Genomic DNA, 20,736 nt, shown 5'->3' with positions numbered 1-20,736 from the left:
TAAGGTCCCGCCCATCACCTCTTAGCCCCGCCCATCACGTCTAAGCTCCTCCCACCTCTTGAGCGTCCGCCTCCCCTGCCTCGTCCTTCCCTTCCTTCTCACCTGTGGCCAGGACAGCTGCAGTCCTCCAGCGGTACTTCCACCCTGCGGTGTCCCCACCCGTTTCCCACCCACCAACCAGAACGGGGTTCCTCCAAAGGCCAGCCTGCTCCTGTTGCCCCTGCCCCGTGGTCAGGCCCTTCCCTGGATGCGCACGGTCCTTGTCATAAAAGACTGTTTTTTGTTATGTGCTGGCATTGAACCCAGGGCCTAGCATATGCTCGACAGGCATCTACCCTTGAGTACACCCCAGCAGTATGCTCAGACTTCCTAACAGGACTCCAAGGATCTGCTACTTGTGCTATGTCATCGTTGTAAGTCCTCTGGTCTTTGTGCTTGGGCCACTGGGATCTTCAGCCAGTTCCTTGAATGAGCCACCTCCGTCCCTATGTGTTCTTTTCTTTACCTGAAAAGCCACCTCCAACTCCAGACTTCACCATCATAATTTCTTTTTTTTTTAATATTTATTTTTTAGTTAGATACAATATCATCTTTATTTTATTTATTTTTATGTGGTGCTGAGGATCGAACCCAGGGCCTCACACAAGCTAGGTGAGCACTCTATTGTTGAGCCACAACCCTAGCCCTTCACCATCATAATTTCTAAGCTTCCTTTATATCTCAACTCAAGTATCATTCCCTCAATGAAGATTGACTTCCATATCAGGTCAGGTCTGTGGGTGTGATGTTGCTAGGAGACTTTGTATATGAAAACAGGCAGGAGATCTCTAGGTTAGGGTAGTGGGGTAGGAGATCAAGGGGCAGGGAGGGGAAGGGGAAGAACTGGGGTATAAAATTGACCATCTTATGCAATATGCATGTATGAATATATCACAATGAATCCTGCTTTTATGTAAAATTAGAATATACCCTTGAAAAAATATGAAAATAAATAGAAGGAAGATCAGAAGAGTAGAGGAAAAGGATTAGGGAAACAGGAGGAGAGGGAAAGGAGAGGTGCTAAGGAATGAAATGGAACCAATTATGTGCATGTCTGACTATGTCAGTGACTGCCGTGATTATGTATAATTAAAATGCACCAATAAAAGCACAAAACTTTGTATATTTCATTCAAAGCATTTTAAATAACCAGTGCTTATATACTTATCTGTTTACATATTCGATGAGTATTGGTTCTTTTGAGAGGTAAGTTCATAAGAACATCTCTTTTTCTTTACCATCACAACCTCCTACACCTAGTATACAGCCCAGGACATAGCAGTGATTCAGTAAGTATCTGGACACATATACTATGACAAGGCACAATAGGATCATTACATAATTGAGCAAATGGTTTTGTATTCTAGTTTATTAATGGGGAGAAAAATACAGTCTTTGTCCCTAACACAGGGATTCTCAAACTTTGGTAGTGATGAGAATCACTTTCCAAGCTTATTAAAAGAGAGGGCTAAGTCCCATTCCCACAGTTCCTGGTTCATTGCGTGATGGTGTGTCGAACATTTGCATTTCTAATGAGTTTCTGGGTGCTGGTGCTGCTGCTGCTGCTGCTGCTGGTCTGGGGACTGCACTTCAAGACCTACTGCATTAGCCCATTACATTTTGGGGAGACGGTTCTTAGACTCTGTGTTCCGCGCATCCCTGAAAAGTCGCTGCTTCCGAAGTGCTCTGCACAGCCTTGGATGTCGTGGGAGATGAGGAGTTTTGTGCTTTCCTAGCAGACCTGGGGGAAGCTTCAGTACTGTGCCTGGTATTGCTCAGGGATTCAGTTTACAACGGCCCTTTGCTGACTAGCAAGAGTCTCCGGGTTCTCAAGGGGAACAAGTGTCTGCGACTGATAATAAAACAGGGAGGGAGGTTGGGGAGGCTTAGGTTTCCAACATCTTTCATTGAGGAATTAATTTTAAAGAGTCCCACAACAATAAAGCACCAACTGAGCCCCGACACCGTCATTCAGGACGCATTCACCCTCTGAAACTGGCACCGTGCCAGCCTGGAGCCAGGTGCCTCTCTTGGATCTGAGTCAAGTGCCCTGCGGCCACCTACAGAGCACTCAGGTAGGATCCTGAAAGCCCCTCACCTCCGTCTGCTCTGCCTGATGACTATTTCAGATCCCATCTGAAGACCGCCAGCCTGATGGACCAGGTCCAGCAGCTCAGGCTGGGCCTTCACCTTCTCTGCTCGGCTGGGAGGAGGATGGGAGGACCATTGGATCAGGGAGGACTATCAGAGCACTCCCTTGGCTTGGAGCTCACCTAGAGAGGCATGTTGACACACGGTTTAGGGTGTACTGCTTGTTATCCCAGGGTTGGTGGCTGCAGAAAGACACAGGAGGGTTGGACCTGCAAAGCTGAGACACAGGTTTGAATATGAAGCCAAACAAACTAACAGGACATTTTTAGGGGGAAGCGGGTGGAGTCGGAGATCACCTGCACACAGCGAGATGCGTTCAGAACCTTGAAGCTAATACCACAAAGTGATGCTCAAGGGCAGCTCAGAGTGCTGGCTGGGACGTGCTGTTTGTCCAAAGGGCGGGTGTTTGAGGACATGTATGCCTGGTTGGCTCCAAGGCAGAGGAGTCGTGCCGGTTTTATTGAACATTTAAAAGTTCTCAGTGGGAGCCCTGAGAACATGCCTCGCTGACTCCCAGCTGCAGGAAGGGCAGCTGAGCCAGCCCATGGCTGTGCACGGAGCTCCGCCCTGGCATCTCTGCCCGAGCCACCTGTAGCGGGCTGATCCTAACCAGTGGGCATGTGCACCAGGTACTCAGTCATCACTGGGGACTAATTTGGCCTTCTAGACCCTACAGCCATGGCCCCTGTTTGGATTTTCTCTCTTCTCTTTCACCTCAAGTGACAATCTAGCATCGCTAAAGCCATAAACTGGAGCAAAGGTCATTCTTGGGATATCCAGCTGAAAGCCTATTCTATTAAATACAAAACATGAGGTAGAATAAATCCTCTCTGTAACAGACCTCTGATGTGGATACGGTGACTCACAATTGGTTTTTAGCTGGTAGGCAATTGAATGTGGTGGTTATAAATATGGAAACATAACTCCAATGCTGTGTTGCCTTGAGAAAGTTACTTAGTCTCTCTGAACTTTGAATCTATCATTTGTTTAAAAAGGAAGGGTGATGAGGAGGAGATGAAAGCCTTGGAGAGCTGACATGAAGATTATATGAGAGGACGCTGTACATGTGAAGGAGTTAATATATGACTCTAGGCCCATTTGTGTTCGTTGGGTGTTTACTCTGATTCTGACAAAAGCAGTCAGGAAGCAGGACATGCAGTCTCCAGTCTTTGCACGAGGTACTCGGCACCGATGGTAATTAAGAAATATTTGCTGAGTGGACGGCCTTTCACATTCAGGTTTCTCCGTCTCAGCACTCTGGACATTTTGGACTGAACAACTCTGGCTCATGGGGGTTCCCTCCTGGCCAGTGTGCACGTGACGTGGAGCAGCATCCTTGACCTCTGCCCACAGGATGCCAGTAGCAGCCCCCAGGCCAGCATGGTGACCAAATGTGCCTCCTGCCAGTGCCCTACGTCCCCTGGATGGAGGACGAGCCCAATGAAGAACCACCATCAACAGTAGAGAAAATGTGGCCCCTGGATTGCAGGTCTCGAGGGGCAGCAGGGCAGGCTTCCCGTTGGCTTTAATTCATGGTTTGGTTTTCTACGTTTCATTGCAAAGTAAAATCCTGCATGTTCAGGGCGCCTAGGGGAAGGATGTGAATCCGGGCTGGAGGAATCGAGCACTCCTACAATCGGGGCAGGTGGGACCCATCTTCCGTGACAGCCTTTGTGAACGGACCATCAGGTCACTCAGCCCGCAATGAGAGGCCCGGCCCAGTGTCACTTCCACTCCATGGCAGAGAACAGGCATCCCAGTCACTTCCACTCCATGGCGGAGAACAGGCATCCCAGTCACTTCCACTCCATGGCAGAGAACAGGCATCCCAGAACTTATATTTTAGAAACTGACCACAATATTTGTTTGTTCTTGTTTGAAGCCTAAACTTAGGGAGTTTGTCTCTTCCAAGTTGCTTTTTCACTTGTGGAAACTGGGGGAGCCAGAAGAGGACCCGAGACCCCTTTGGTCAGTTATTCTGCTCTGCTGAAGAGGGAAAAGAGGACGAAACCACCTTTTATTTCCTCAGAGCAGATTAATGAGTCATTGGGCGTGCTCAGACAGGCTGCCGGATTGTTCTGCACAAAATGTAAGAGGAAAGAGGAGGGAGTCTTCAGGGACATGAAGACCTGGAGTACTAGGGTGGGGGCCGAGGGACCCGTGAAGAGGGGACATCAGACATTCACTGTAAACTGGGTTCCCCCCTGTGATGTAAATCTCCTTTGATGGTGGCAAGGGTTACACATCACGAACGCCCTTCATGCCACCAATCTGTCCCCTCTGCAAAGACTAAAAGGGCAAATCGTATGCAATGGGTGTTTTACCACAGTATTCGAAGGCCGACAAAATGTCCAAACTTTAGTAACAATTGCTGGGCACTCTCATGGCCCCTAGAGTGTCCGTTGTCTGTCTGGGTTGGTGCAGGGCAGGGGGGAGAAGAGCACTAATGGCAAGGGCGGGCGATGCTGAGAGGTCTGTAGGCATCAGGAGAGAGAGCAGAGCCCTGGGCCCATACCAGGCCCTGCAAAGCTGCTAGGCTGGCTTTCTCGGGTGCCTGGGATTTAGGGATCCCAATGCTTGTGTCCACCTTTTGAGGTACAGGGTAAACTCAGCTGTTGTCAGGCTGCCGTAGAACTCTGCCCTAGAGTTCATCAGTGGCTATTTACATCACCTGTGTCCGAGGGGGTCAAAAGAGTCCAAGGAGCGAGATAGCCAATGGACTCTTTTGACCCCCTTGGACACAGGTGATGTAAATTAGACTTAGCACACACCAATGCTTAGGACCTTAGGTGGCCCTTTAACACCATTTCTTCTCTCTCCTCCATTAAATGGTTTATTAGATATCACATTACAACCCTTTGGTAGTTATTGCCTTGGGTTGTCAGTCTCTAGGTGTTTTTGTGCTGTTTCTTCATCTATCCATCTCTTCTCAGTTGTTTTTCATGTGTAGGAATTGGGGGGAGCAGGAGGGGGCCCTGAGACTTATTGGGTCAGTCATTCTCCACCCAAGAATGAGGCAAGGAATTACAGCTTTCTCATTCTTCACAGCACCATAAAGAGTTACCTGATACGCTCAGGAACTGAATCCTGGCTTTTCCTTCTATCAATTGCTGTTCCAAATAATTATGCCTGTGAATGCCACTTGAGGTCAAACCTGTGACATGCCCAGGTGTGTCTTCGGACATGCAGGGATAGCCCTTATTACAAGGGTCCTTTTTGGTGTAATTCTGAAAGAGTTGCCGACACTGCCCGTGGCCAGCTGAGGTCTCTTGGTCAGGCCTGGAGGGAGGCTATGTGGACACCTGTCGGCCAACTCTTCCCACAGGGGGTCACCATGCAACCTGAAATGGATGATGTCATGCTTGGAGGTGGGTCACACCCAGTGGCCCAACACATTCTGCTGTCCAACAAAAGATGGCGAGAGGCTGAAGTTTGTAGCTCAGTGGTAGAGCGCTTGCCTAGCCTGTGAGAGGCACTGGGTGTGATCCTCAGCACCATATAAAAATAAATAAATAAATAAATTGATTAATTAAAGATATTTATTGTGTTCATCTACAGCTAAAATAAAATAATTTTTTTTTTTTTAAAAAAGATGGTGAGACAGGCCTAAGGAGTGTCTCTGGAATGAAGCAGAGCCGGAAGCCAGTGTCTCATATCCAAATTATGTCTGCTGGCAATTACGTACCTTCACTGTACATCAGACATTCTGACTTTAATTTTCCAGATTAGAAAACTACTTTAATGCTTATTTTCTTTAAAAGTTCACGAGGGTTGGCCCAGTTCCAAGGAAGCAATCTATTAGTAGCAGTATGTTTTCCTCATTGTACCATCAAACTAAGTCCCTCTCAGCTACCATGGAATGTTCTGGGATACACTCATGCCTTGTCTTGCTCCTGTGTTCTTGGTTGTACATTTCAAGTAAACGTATGCTATCCTTCACATGTAGAGCTGAATTCTGAATTTTAGCTCCTGTGGAAAGACATGACTGTCCGAATCTAACCATTTGAGGGTGAAACTGTCAGGGTTATGAGTGACAGCACCTGGGTAAGTTTAAGTAGCACGAAAGGCATTTATTGAGGCAATGGTAGTTTGGATTCTTGACCCCACGGCACTGCTATTGAGAGGTGGTGGTGGAACCTTTGGATTAGTCATAACCCCCCGTGGTATTGATGGAGGATGGAATGGATCCCTATGGGATTGTCCTTGACACAACATTTGGCCTGAATTTACTCAAGAAACACCAGTCTTCACCTCGCTTCCCCATCCTGAAGGGCAGATGTCCCCACTGCTGCTGTCACATGGTGTAGCTCAGCCATCCCGCAACAAGGCCACTTCCAGATTATTACTGAGTGTCCCATTCTTTACTGGGTTATATCCCAGCCACTAAGAAGAAGGGTTCAGGGAATTCTAACACCTGTGACATATTCTGTATACAATACTAGTCAAAAAAGTGGACACTAAAATATGTGCGATACAACCTCAGCTAGGTTAAACAGTGCTCAGTGCTGAGGAAGGAAGCCGTACCATACTGTGTCAACGGTGGTCACCTTGAGGGGAGACTGATGAATCATTCTGACCCTCTCCATACTTTCTATATTCTTCGCGGTTTTCAAGAAGAGCTCATATTGACTTTTGTCACAAAAATACTTATGACTTTTTAAAGTCATGTCTATAAACTCTCCGTATTAGGCCTACTTCTCAGTTCTGAATTACACGTGGAGATTTATCTGCTTTTCAGGGGGCGGGGGAGTTGTTTTTGTTTTGTTTTTATTTTGTTTGTGTCTTCTTTATGTGCTTTTAAGCCAAATAAGTGTTTCATAATTAAAGCAACGTGCTCAAGGCTGTGTGTTTGCAAGAGACCTTTCATTTACTCTAAAGCCAAGTCACTGAACGAGGCAATACTTGGGCGATTCTGGAGAAGTGGTTTTTTTTTTCCCTTAAGGAGGGGAAGGCATTCGATGGTAACGATTTTCCTCTGTGTCATCTAGCCGTTTTCCAGGGCTTTCTCATTATGGCAGTGCTGGGCCATTTGAGGTACCTGCTCTCTAATCAGCCCTGGCTGACTTCCAGTCCGCCTTGGCGGAAGCTCGCTAGGCACGGGGTTTAATTGGGGCCACCCACTATGGAAGCATTCCCCCCTTTGTCTGGAGAGATGGAAGCTCCTATGGATTGCATATAAAACGCCCCACACTGCCGGGCGGGCACAAGTGGGCTCTGATGTCCCAGACTCTTGTTACGTTTCAGTTCAATGCTAACTTTCCAGACTTTTCCAAAGGGTTCCTCTCCTTTTCCTGACAACTGAAAAATCAAGATACTCTGTCCAGGCTTCGGGGGGCGGGGGGGGGGGTGGTGGAGGCGATGGGACTCTACTGAAAGAGAGCAATAAAAAGGATTGGGTTGCTATCTGGATATAAGCCCTATTTGGAACCTCTCTAAATAGATCCCAGACCGCTTTATAAAAAAGATATACACCCCTCTCCCCCTTCAGCCCTCTAGCACCTTGGATTCCTAAAATTAATTCCTTGCAAAAGCCAGTTGAGTTCTAATAATTAGTTTTAAATGATTGACTGATTGGCCTGTGGACATCGGGCCTTGACACCTTGTGGAGCATGGGGGGTGGGGGGCAAGTCACCATGCAGTTTCCAGATCCAAATGGCCCATGTAATGGGGTACAGCAGGGTGGTGGCTGTGTAGCTGGGGAGACAGGGTGTCTGGAGGCCAGAGGGTGGTGAGTGGTTGGGGTAATGTGGACAAATTAAGGGAACCATGACCTTTTTGCATGCTTAAAATTGGAACTGTTTAATCTGGATGTGAATGTGGCACCTCCAAGCCTCATATTGGTTGTTTCTCAGGATTCTGGGAATAAAGACTGCCCTTCCACCACGCCACTACAGTAGGCAGAGGGGAGTGAGGAGAGGGAGAGAATGGTGACAAGACCTGTCATGTGCTGAGAGTGCCCTGTAACTTGACGATCCACCCTGCATCCATATGGGACAGTACTACTAGTTTTTCCCATCTTGTTGAGGAAGGTAGAAGACTCTCCAAGTTCAGCCAGCTATGTTGGATCCCTGTTTGGCTTTGCAACGGCACTGGTCCACCTCGGCTGTGCCTGCACCCACCTGGGGGATCTGCAGCTAATGCAGGCTGTGCCTCAGTGGTCCTGGGCAGGGCGTGCTGCTTGTCTGGAGACCCCACTTTGGAGACACTGGACTGAGGTTGGTTGTCAACTGGTCACATGTCAGATTGACCTGGAACTAGGGGACTTTCAAATTCATTCCACTGTGCCTCCAGAACCATTAACTCAGTATCTCTGGGGAGGGGGCTTGACCAATGTGTGCCCAGGCTGAGGACATCTGCAGAGGGGGAGAGTTAGATGGCTAAAATGTTAGGATATATCTGGAGGCACGTAGACATGGACGACAATGTACAGTGTAGTTAGGATAAGAAGGAGAAAAGGAAAGACCACTGTGCACTGGAGGGCAGGGGAGGGAGCAAAAATGAGAAAAAATTGGAGAATGAGAGGAGTAAAAACAAACACAACAGTAGGACATGGCTCACAGGTGGTTGGAACCTACTGGGTGGTGGAAAGTGTCCCTCCCAGGATAGAGTAGTAACAAGGCTCTGGAGTTGGGGCCGGCCATGCAGGTGGCATGAAGTGCTTGCTCCAGCAGTCTGGAGTATTCTCCTTCAGGGCAATGAGGTTTGATTCACTGCGTTATCAAGCATGCCTGTGCTAGCCCCATGGGAGGTACGAGAAACAGATGATGGTGGTACAGTCACCACATGGCTGGGTGGGGGTTATGGCCTCTAATATGCTGTCTCAATGATCTCACAGAGATCTCACAGGGAGGAGTTGGCAGGTGTTTGGGGACTACTCTAGGTATGCTTATTATCCTGCCTTGCCTGGCTGGGCAACCGAGGAAGTCTGCCCTGGGGGTAGTATCTCTGTTTCTGAATCTCACAGGTGCATGACCTGAAATAAGGCCATTCTGACTCTGGGACAGACCCTGAGGGTTTAAGATAGTAGTGGTGACCTTGACTACCACCCCCATCCACAGGTGACCCGAGCTTCCCAGCTGGGGATCCTGGGCAGATGGGGCCTGTCCTGAGTGCCTGCTGGTCTGGGATTGGTGACTTGTTGAGGTTTTTAGCTAAATGCTCTAAGGCATTTAGCTAAAATATCCTATAAATGGGTGGAAATATGTGTCTAAAGCTCAGGACAGAGATTCGACTGGAATTGCCCCAAAATGCCCAGGGAGGAAGGAGATTATCTCGTGGGAAAAATAAAAGGAACAAGGACAAGTTTATGGAGCCCCAATACTGAAGAGGCAAAGGGATCATTGATAAGAAAATTCAACAAGATTGATTCAAAAAAATCCACAATACAAATAATAATCTGGAAACTGAAGAGGTGAGAAGGTTTTGAGGAGGTGCCAGGAACGATTTGTTTCAAATTCTTTAAAGAAGACAAATACTTCCATGGACTGCCCCGCCCCTGTCTTTTTTACTGTATTGATTGAAAGGAGCAGGATACATGTCTTTTTATTTCTATTATTTTTTCTTTCTCTTATAGATTCCATTGCAATTTTATTGAAGGAGCACATGACCAGGGTTAGAAGCTGAATGGCAGGTTGGTGAGACATGAAGGGGAAGCCACTACAGATGGGACCTGCTTGCTGTCCCCTGCGCTGCCTGTCCTCCCGAACAAGTGCCCTGAGGCCAAGTGACCCGTGTAAAGACTGCTGAGTCACAGAGGCACACAGGATTGGTGAATTGGAATAGTAACCCAACTATGAAGCTGCAGACAGAAGAATCTTGCTCCTGGTTCCCAACTGAACAATAAGAAAAGGCTGAAGAGGAGTTGGTAGTCCATGCTGGGCAGTGAGTGAAAACCTAATCCAGGTCTCGAGCTTCTTCTGTCTTTCTGACTTGTAGATGGATATCCATTTCACAGCCCAGGAATAGGATTGCGGCTTCAATCACACAGTGTGACCACCTTACCCGAAAGATGGATTCTGCCTCCCAAGTTGTGCAGTTCAACACCCATGAGAGATGACAATAGGTCACACTCCAGTCCAGGTCTCCTCTCTTAAGGTCAATCATTTTTGCCAACATGAATGTGTTGTTCCGTACTTGGATATGCCTCCATTGTAGATTCAATCCGAAGAAGGGGAATAGGAAAGTTGAGAAGGCACATCACCCTTTGCCACCTTAAAAATCACACCAAGCAACAAATATCAGTTCTTCCCACTCAGCCCTCAGTGCCATAGCAAGGGTCCAGTTCTACGGTGGTTCTTTCTTCTTTCTTCTTTCTGCTCCACCTGGCACCAAAGGATCCCAGAAGCCTCAATCCTATTGGCTAGAAAGTCATGCTGGCACCCAGAGGAAGAGGAAGTACTGAAGGTCACAATTATCATTTTGTAATACGTTCAGTTACATCGGAAACCCCCCTTAATTGGATATCCCTGGGGAGGCCAAGAATGTGTACTTAAAACAGTTTTCCAGGTGATTCTGATTAACAGTAGTTCCCAGTCCTGGCTGCCCCAGGCCTGAGGCTGAGGGAGAGCTCGTCCCTAAACCTGTGCATGATGGGACCGTAGCGTGGAGAAGCGGGGGACAGTTCTTGAAAACAAAAGTTATTTGTCCTCTGTAGGCAGCCTGATATTTTCCAGACCTTTTGCAAAGTATATATTCCACTCTTCCACCATACAGAGGGCTCAGAACTTGGCCGTGAGTTCGTGTGTGGAAATAAGTAGTCTAGTCTTAATACTACATCTTCAGCCTCTGGCACACAAGCCACTTTTAATAGTAGGGCTTGGGAAAGGGCTAAAAATAGACCATCGGGAGGCAAGGAGTCCAATCCACAGGGGAAAGCTGAGATGGGGAAACTCAACTCCTTTGAGATCTGATGGTACAATGCAGGGAGAAAAGGAGAGAATGTCTGAATGACCAGTTGTAAATGTGTGGTTAAACTATGAGGTTCCAATACCTCCTGTTGCCGTTACTAGTAGAAAAATTTGAGAAAAAGGTCAACTCCTGTCACTTGCTTGAATTTCATTCTTTATTTTGCGTGGTGAACTCTTTGTCCTTCTGGATGATTTTCTTTAAGGAACCTAGAAATCAGGACCTGCTGCTCTGTGATCTTCTGCCTCCTCTCTCTCCTACTCTCCACCGATTCTGAGGACAACCTTGTTCTTTGTGTCTCATTGCTGAGACACTGAGCAGAAAGCAGCCCTTATCTTCCCAGGTCTTTGAGAAGGTAAATCCATTTCCATATCTTTATTTTCCCTTTGGGGTGCTCTTCTAGGTTTAGATGCATGATCTGGGGGGTCTTTCTCTCTAGAAATGAAAATATTTTCTACAGGAAGCTGCTAAAAACCTGTCCTATGAACCCACAAACTATTTGATGCAGCTTTGAGGACACTGACCCCTACACTCAGCTTAAAAAGGAGGAGAAAATAAGGAACTGGTTATAGCACAGTAGGTCAACAGTGGTGGGAGAAGTGGTCAATTCTTCTCACCTTCTCTTTTCACAGATTAGGGACAAAGGGAAAAGTGTTATTCTGTACTTGGACATGCCTCCATTGTAGATTAAATCAGAAGAAGGGGAATAGGAACGTTGAGAAGGCAAATCGCCCTCTGCCACCATTATTTTTGGTTTACCATTTATTTTTGGCCAGAAGGCGTATATTACTAAAGATATATTGCTTTATTTAAAAAAAGTTAAACTTATGTCACTAGAAAATGAAGGGAAAACCAATGCCAATGGTACCATTGATTTAAACAAAAATCAGGGAGAAACTTTAAAACTTTTTCTCTATCTCAAAATTTTCTTCCCTCCCTTCCTTGCTTCCTTTATGAATGCCTACTGTGTGTCATGTTCTTGGCCAAAAGAATACAAGATATCAGTGATCTTCCCTCCCCATGGGTTTTCTATGAACTTTAGATAGTTATTGTGTCTTGAATTTGTCGTTTTGAAGTAGATTGAGACTTTTATTTCCAAGTGACTTTGAAGAGACTGCTACTTTGTAATTCAGTCTTAAGGCTGGACCATATGCTCATGACTCTCTGTCACCATCTAGAGACAATTTATATATATTGCAGGGCCAGTACCTGGAAAATTGAATGTATCATTCAGAAATTATGGTTTTGCAAGTGTTTGTGTATCAGTCCTACAGATGCGATCAGACCTTGTCTTGTCATCACCAAATGAATAGAATTGGAAGCTTGGTAATTAGATCTGTGACTATATAAGAAATTAGTCTTTGATTCTGTGCCAAACTATGGAGGATTGGGATTTATGGGGAGTAAAGTTTTATTTGGGGTATGGGAAAAGATCTGAAAGATCAGTGGAGAACAAACCACTTACATTAGGTCCAGGAGGTGGCCAATAGCCTCTCAAAGGGTGGACACTCAACAAATATGTGTCCAGTTAAATAAGAGGCTCTGAGGCTCCCTGTTGATGGAGAAGGGTCACAGAATAGGATCGAGATCTGCACTGTTCATCTAGATTATCTCTGGGGCAATCCTGATGCCCCAGGGAATATGTCAAAAATATCATATTATGTCACAATTGTGTGTATGTGTGTGTGTGTGTGGGGGTGCTGCTGGCATCTAAGGGGTAGAGGCCAGAGATGCTAAACGCCCCTTTTTATAATGCATAGGACAGATCCCACCACAAAGAATTATCCAGCCCCAGTGTCAATAGTGCTGAGGTTGAGAAACCCTATAATCCAGTAAAACATACAGGAAAGAGATGTTTTCTGGGACTCTAGCGCTGACCCTCATGAGGACCTTGTATCACCAGTCACAGAAGATAAAGATCAAGAAAATTTCCTGCAAATGCATCTCATTGGAGTGACATGTTTTTTTTTTCATCTGAGTGTAGGCACACCATTCACCCCCTTGCCCCAGTTTCTTTTGGTATTTACTTAATGGTGTGACTTACAGTGCTATGGATTCTGGATTCCTTTTCTTCTTCTGTCTGTTGCTTGGCAACTACTAGTACTGAATGTCTGATGTCCAGTTTCCTTAAGTGTCCAGTTTTTCACTGAAATAAAGCACTTAAGTCACCTGTGTCAGAACCCACCTGCAGATGCTTGCTATAAAAGCATATTTGGGTCCCACGAACGAGAATTTCAATAGATCACAGCCCAGGAATCTGCATTTTAAGCCAGGCTCATAGGTGAGGCTATATGAAGTCATAGAAATAAATACTCTCTGTTCTTACTTTTAAAGTCTACTTAGAAAGTGCTTGGAAAAATATACTCTATCCTCATTATGTTCTTTTGATATATTGTGTCTACAACCCCGGGTTTAGGAATGTTGGCCTGTCACTTATTCTAAGTTGACATGGACCTCGTTTGAACTATGTGGTACCCATAGCAGTGTAATATGTTACCATCCCTGCTACCATCTGGTACAAGACCCTGTCATTGTTCACCCTGATGCCAGCAACAGTGGCTTAACTTGTTTCTCTCTTGGCCCTGTCTCTGCACCTGCACACTCAATAAGATCCACACTTATTATTTAAAAAAAAATGATGTTGCCTCTCTCTCACACACACTCACTCAAACCTAGCAATTTCCTATGTGCTCTCTCCCTGCCTACCCTACCAGGTCCTGAGCATCTGCCCCTCCCTCTGGCCTGTCACCCTTCCACAAGGCAAAGGCTTTTCCTACTTAAACTCCACTGACGCTGTGCCCCCTCTTCCACATAAAGCTGACCTCCTACTTCCCTTTGGCCTTATTTTCAAGGTCAGTTCCCAAGAGATGCCTTGAACATGTGCACACACACCTGCGCAGGCTCTCTTTCATCTCCCTGCTCCCATTTAAATTGCATTCTGCTGCTATCTTTCTAATTAGGAGCCCATTATCCTCTTCTGATCAGTTAGGTTCCGTTTCTCTTGCTGAGTTACCAATGAGGTTCTTTTCCACTGGCTCCTGAGAATATATTTCGTTCCTCATTGCAAATGTGGGGATCAAAGGATCAAATAAGTGTACTGAGATTGAACATTCACATGGCCCAACTGGAGGCATGCCACGCTGATCGCTGATTGCTGTAGGTTTGGGGTCTGGGGCCAAGATTCAGCCCTCCGGAATTGGAACCTGGGCCACTTGGAGAACGAGGAGGTCACAGCCAGGCCAAGAGTGTTCACACGCGGATAGTGACAGGGTCATTATTCTAGTCCTCCAGCTGCTCTAGATTTGAGAGTTGCCTGCGTGACTCCTGTTAGCTGGGTTATCTTGAGCCCATCTGGGCCTCAGTTTCCTATATTCATCAAGGAGCCAATGATTCCCACTTTGTTAGGATAGGGTCCCTGGCAAAGGAAGTAAGTAAAGCCAGGATAGCTCCGACACCTTGGAGATGTTGAGAAGCCTGAATCTCTTGACTCTCGCCGAAGACTTGTAAATGACAAGTCTGTAGGGACAGCGAAAGAAGTCGCGCCTCTTACCTGAGACCCTCTTCTCAACCTATCTCTCCGTGCGCTCCCATTTGGTTTGCCGAGCCTGACCCTGGGCGCGCCCCTCCGGTTCTCGCGGTTGGTCCCTCCCTCCCCCCACTCCCACCCAGCCTCCCCGCCCCCTTCGCCCCCTCCCTAGAGCCCGAGCCCTGAATCCCACGCCCTTGCATCAGCCCGGGGGCTCGGACGAGCCCGGGAGCCGCTGGTCGCCAATCACCGCGCGGTGGAGAGGCGGGCGCTCGGCTCCGGCGGGCTCGCTGGGGGAGCCAGCTGGCGCGGCTTTCCCCCGAGCCTCAGACGCTCACACCGACACACAGGCGCACAGCCTGGCTGGCGGGCGGGCGGGCAGGCACCGACAGAGTCTCCCAGCCGCTTGCGCTCCAGCCCCGGCCCGGGGAGTCCCCGGCACCCCCGGAGTGCCGCAGGCGGCCCGCGCCGCCGGGAAGGAGGGCACGCGGGCGGCCCGGGGAGGCGAGGCCCCGGCGCGCCCGCCCTGCCAGGTGAACGGCGGCGGCCCCCACCTGGCGCCGCACCTGGGGCTCCCGGCCGCCGCGGGGAGAATGTGCGCGGCCCGTGCGCTCCGCCCGCCACGTCCGGCCGCCTGCAGCCTCCGCGCCCGCACCTGACCATGGAGTGCGCCCTCCTGCTCGCATGCGCCCTCCGGGTCGCAGGGTCCGGCCCGCCGTGGGGCCCCGCGGGACTGGGGCGCTTGGCCAAGGCAGGTGCCATTGAGGGGCTCAGGCACAGCGGGTGGTAGGGGGCGCCAGCCCCGCCGCGCCCCTCACGCGGGATGTCATCTTTTCTCTTGCAGGCGCTCCAGCTGTGCTGCCTCTGCTGTGCATCAGTCGCCACCGCCTTTGCCGGTCACAGCAGCAGCGGTGGCAGCGGATTAAATGATGGTTCGTATATGCATCCCCTTCCCCAAGGGCCTTTCAGGACACTTTGTCCCTTTTTTACCCCAAAGAGGGAAGAGAGAGAAAAGCGCAGCCCCTACCCTGGCAGGTGTGTGCTGTTTTGGAAATGGTTCCTATTTGGAGAGCAGGGCTTGTGGCAAGGACTGTGAATTTATCAGAAAAATCAGTGCCTCAAGCGGCAAGTCACATAAATGAAAAAATACTTTCCCTCCTTCACAGATGGCTTGTTAAGAAAAAAAAAAACTCTTAACTGTGGTGAGAACTTACAAAGGAAGTGGACACCGACTAGGGTATTAATGATCAAAGGGCTCCTTCCACATATCCTTCCTCTCCTGGGGAAGCCCACAAAAACGAGTCCTGGGTGGAGTATGAAGGACCATGCACCTCTCTCTTACCACCATCTTCCTTCTCACCCATCTCCACTTCTGTTCTTTCCTTTCTTTACTGTGCTTGAGTCGTGGGTGCTCAAAGATGGCTTTTAGAAGGAGGAAAGCAGTAGCTGTAGGTCTTGGAGTCCTTTGTCTCTTCTGAGATTTTCCAGCCACAAACTTCCAGAATATCCTTAACTTCTGTCATTTATCATCTTCCCAATGGTGTCCAGAAGGGAGATCCTTGTTTGCACTGTTTCCTACCAGCTACAGGAGAACGACTAATTGCTGACCCAAGCTGTATAGCAAAACCTTGCTGTCTAGCCTAAATTCCTTGGGATGCTATAGTTTTCATCCTTGCAGGATTAACCCTTCTTGCCAGAGGGCAAGGGATCATACTGGGACTGGAGGATGGGGGTGGGGGTCACAGACAGAAGATGGCAGAGCATGGGTGAGAGGACTAGAAACCCAGACATTAGTTCTTGGGAAATTTACCTTTTGTCCAATCCAAGGCTGCAGTTTCTAAAACTGCCCCTCCTTGTTCCATCAGGATCACATGGCTGGAGATCCCTTCTGACCCAGCCACCACCTGTAAGGACCTCATCTTTAGTCAGCTCAAGTGATGGATCAGTTCACTCTTTATAGGGGACTCTGACTGCCCCTCTTCCAGTAGCCTGTTTATTCTCCCCTTGGAAACAGACTAGTAGCAGGTGTCTGGGGGGGGTGGGGCTGGCTGGATGAGGCTCCTGCAAGGTCTTCAGAGTCAGCCAAGTTTCAGATGCTTTTGGAAGAGGAGGTAAGAAACAACTTCTTGTAGAAACACTATCTGGACCATTTCAGAGATGGTTTTTGTAGTCAAGTAGGATTTGCATTGGTAGAGGGCAGAAGTGGGTTTTCTGCAGAGCCTCCTACAAAATCTTATATGTTTTGCTCAGGTTTTTAAGGATAAGAGAAGGGGAAAACTGTTTTTCCCAATTTCTGAAAAAAAAGTGTCCATTATGTAGCATTTCTAGTTAAAGGAGTAAACGCAGCAGACAATGGAAAAGACAAGAATAAAGAATATAAGAATAAGAGTTGCCCAAGCAATAAAAGTCACAGATGGTATAGATACAGAATAGGTAAAAGTTATTGTCATATTGGTTTTGTTTTGCTTTCGCAAGTGTGTGCTTCATTGGAATAGCCCTCATTGACAATAACTGAGGGGTTCTATATTCCCTAGCTTTATAAAATTTTGTTATTTTTTGTTGTTGTTGTTGACCATCTTGGGAAAAGAGAACTTCCTCTCCACCCCCCTGTCCAGTAACCAAAGACCCAAGTGACTCACTCATGTATTGTAGTTATTCACAATCTTTCTAAACACTTTCCAAATTAGTTTCCCATTCTGTGCCTCGAAAGTAGAAATGCAGAGCATTTTTAATGCACAAAGGGCATGTTCCAAATCATTTTTGTGGGATGATGCTTTTCAGTTTCAATGTTTTGTGAAAGAAAACAGTGTGCTGGCTTTGCTTTTTCAAACGGCAAATTGTTTTTGAGCTCCCCCTCTCTAGAACATGCAGCAATTAGTGCTGCTCTGGGGAGCAATGGTGAAGGTATTTTTAAACATGCCTTTCCAGGTGTTCCCCCATCTGCCACGCCCCCTCCAACATGTCTGAGCGGTTTTCCACACCAGACTACATAGGATGGATCTGACAACTTTGCGGCATTTTTAGGCATCCACTATTTTTTAGGCTTACGATGAAATGGGATCATCCCTGTGAAAACTCATAGTTAAATGTTAAGAGTGAGCTGAGTGTTGGAGTTTTATCATCACAAGTAAATAGTATTGGAAATAGAAACTGCTGTTGTTTGTTAATGACCTGAGGTATGATCTCAAGTTACACACCACCTCTTGCAGTGTCGTGTACTGTTTAACTGTGCCCCCCTGCAAAAATGCTCTCCATTCAGTTTGAGCACAAAGCTATTAATCTCCTTGGGAAAAAAAATCCCATTTATTTGCTTTTGTGGTTTTTGATCGTTTTTATCTTCCTAACAAAAAAAAATAAAAAGAAAACCCAAATCTTCCATATGAATGGCTGTGTGGCTAATGTAAAGAATTCATCTATAGACCGTGAGAATCGTGACCTTTTTCATATTCTTGAAACTTATCAAAACTGTAGTTGATTTTCATTTTTCAGATGGTATTGTGGCAGAGCTAATCACAGGGACTCCAGGTCCCCGTCTTCAGAGCTGCTGGGGAGCCTCTTTGCTCTAAGTGCGTGGTACTAGGAAGGAAGGTGTCTATGAGCCGTCTGTTGCTCTTGGCCAGCCTGTTGGAGAGTGACCACTGGTAATGTGGGCTCTGGGTGCTGACAGCTGAACTTTTCCCATTGCAGATTACGTCTTTGTCACGCCGGTAGAAGTGGACTCGGGCGGGTCATATATTTCACACGACATTTTGCACAACGGCAGGAATAAACGATCACTGCAGAGTGCTGGCGGCTTCCTGCACTACCGATTTTCAGCATTTGGACAGGAACTACACTTAGAACTTAAGCCCTCGGCGATTTTGAGCAGTCACTTTATTGTCCAGGTACTCGGAAAAGACGGTGCTTCAGAAACTCGGGAACCCGCGGTGCAGCGATGTTTCTATCAGGGATTTATCAGAAATGACAGCTCCTCCTCCGTCGCTGTGTCTACGTGTGCCGGCTTGGTGAGTACACCCCAGTCTAGTCCGACTCCCTCTTTCGTGTCCTGTAAACTCGAGTGAACAGATGTCTGCAACATGAAGTGCTCTTCTAGCCAACTCCACACATTCACACTGTCAGCTTTGATACTTATAATATTCTCAATTGAATTAATCTAATCTGCTCTCAGAAAGAAGAAAATATAATAGAACTTTAATTACCATTTAGAACATTCTTTTGATGTTTAATGGTCTGGGCCTTTTCATTCTCCATGTTTGAGACGCTCTCCCAAGGAAATTAATTTGATGGATGCCATTCGCTTTGTGAAGTCTTGGGAGACCAGGCATTCTATAAATCTAACAAGCTGCATGCGTCTACATTGCTTTGAAAAGGGAAAACAGTATTTCCATGCAAAATTGCATTCAGCAGCCCTGGTAAACCCTAACCTTCGACGGCACTGAAGGCAGGTGCTTTGTTTTCTTTAATCCATTGGTGGTGTCCTGCTCACGGAAGACATCCTTTTAGAATGGGACATGGTGTGTTCTTAAGGGTGGTGACCAGGGAGGCAGGACATTTCAAAGTATTTGAGGCGAGTGTCATTTTCTCTCTGTGTATTCCTCATCTGTTGACCACAAGGCCAGGGATATTGGTGTAAATGATACCTCTCAGGATTCAATCAAATATATGAGGCAGTATATGGCATTCTGGGCTCTCATTTTGTGTTGCATAATTTAAAAATGTCTCTTGGGTTGAAACAATGTGTTGAGTTGACAGAAGAGTCTGTGTGAAAGATGTGTGGTGATCATGCTCTTGCTCTGGTGTGGCCTGGAGAGGGAAGCTGAGAAGGCCCATCGAAGATGTCGTGGGTAATGTCCAGGGCGGGTCATGGCAGAAGCCAGAGGAGAGGCTGGGGTGGGTGTGAGGCAAGTCACTCCCATGTTCTTGCTAGTTGAAACTTTGTTATTTTTCCAGCTTTTTTTCCATGGTGTGACCTGAAATTCAGATAAAATAGTTCACTCTCACCATTGTCATGATAGTCTATGGTTTATTGAAAGTATAAAGATTTAACCATTCCCAGCTGAGCTGGATCTATTTAAATAATGGCTACTGCTCACTAGTGACCTTGTTATAGCATGGTCACACACACATGTGCACACGTGCCTGGATGTGTCTTGGAATTTTTTGTTTGATTTGTGGTGTAGAGCCTGCTGTTCTTGGTGTTGCCTGCACAATTCTCTTCCAGAATCTTCAGGGGCTTAAGCCCTCCACTATGGTGCCTTTTGTGTGTGTGTGTGTGGGGGGGGGGCTAAGATTGGATATAGGGGTGCTTTACCCCAGTTCTTTTTATTTTGAGACAGAGTCTTAGTAGCCCAGGCTGACCTCGAACTTGTGATCCTCCTGCCTCAGCCTCCCGAGTCTCTGTGGTGACAGGTGTGTGCCACTGTTCCGTAGTGGCTTAAACACTCATTCTATATACTCACAGTGAAGAGCATGAATTCTCACACCAGCACGTAGCAGTAGGGCCTTAGACAAGTTACTTACCCCTGTACGTGTCTAAGTCTCTTTGTCTTGGAAATGGGAATAAGGAGTGATGGGGTCGCAAGGTCGTGGGAGGGAATGGCTTATGGAGAAGGTGCTACAGCAGCTCCTGGCTCACCACTGTTCTCTTTCCCGTAAAACGTGGCCCCATATTTGGTTCTCCCAGCATTCCACCATCTGTGAGTGACATGTCAGGTTAGCTCTCATTAAGGGATGTCAGGTTGCTTCTCGTCAGGGAGAGACTCGCTCTTAAACACGGAGAAAGGATCACTTAACTGTGAGTTCCAAACGTCATCTTTTAACCAGCAAATCTGCCTGGGTCAAAGGCTGATATAAATTGGGATGTCTCTACTTTTCAATAAGGCAGGTGCATAGATTTAGCTTTAGTTTCAGTTTACATCGGTGAACCACGTAATATGAGTTCTAAGATCACTGTGACCTCTGGGCATCTGACTCTGGTTATCCAGTCCATTGACACTGGCAGGCCCCATTTTGTCAGCGGTGGGGAGATTGTCATTATCCATCCCTCTATGCCCCACCAAATTACAAAGCCCAGACACCGGTGAACACACATGTATTGGAAGAGTTGAGCTTAGTCA

General features: G+C 47.2%; 1 protein-coding gene across 1 annotated transcript in view; it reads left to right on the top strand.

The window, feature by feature from the left end:
* The first annotated feature begins 18,489 nt into the window (after positions 1 to 18,489).
* Positions 18,490 to 20,736, top strand: part of Adamts18 (ADAM metallopeptidase with thrombospondin type 1 motif 18) — a 142,376-nt gene continuing 140,129 nt past the window's right edge. The window contains exon 1 of the mRNA XM_046434986.2: positions 18,490 to 18,624. The gene's annotated coding sequence lies outside the window, so the exon portion shown is untranslated. The remainder of the gene's footprint in view (positions 18,625 to 20,736) is intronic.

Source organism: Marmota monax, unplaced genomic scaffold (genome assembly GCF_021218885.2).
Source record: "Marmota monax isolate L192 unplaced genomic scaffold, Marmota_monax_Labrador192_F-V1.1 WCK01_AAM20220418_F8-fsc00024, whole genome shotgun sequence".
NCBI classification, from domain to species: domain Eukaryota; kingdom Metazoa; phylum Chordata; class Mammalia; order Rodentia; family Sciuridae; genus Marmota; species Marmota monax.
Note: the sequence above shows the minus strand (reverse complement) of the source record. Positions and strands in the feature narration are given on the sequence as shown.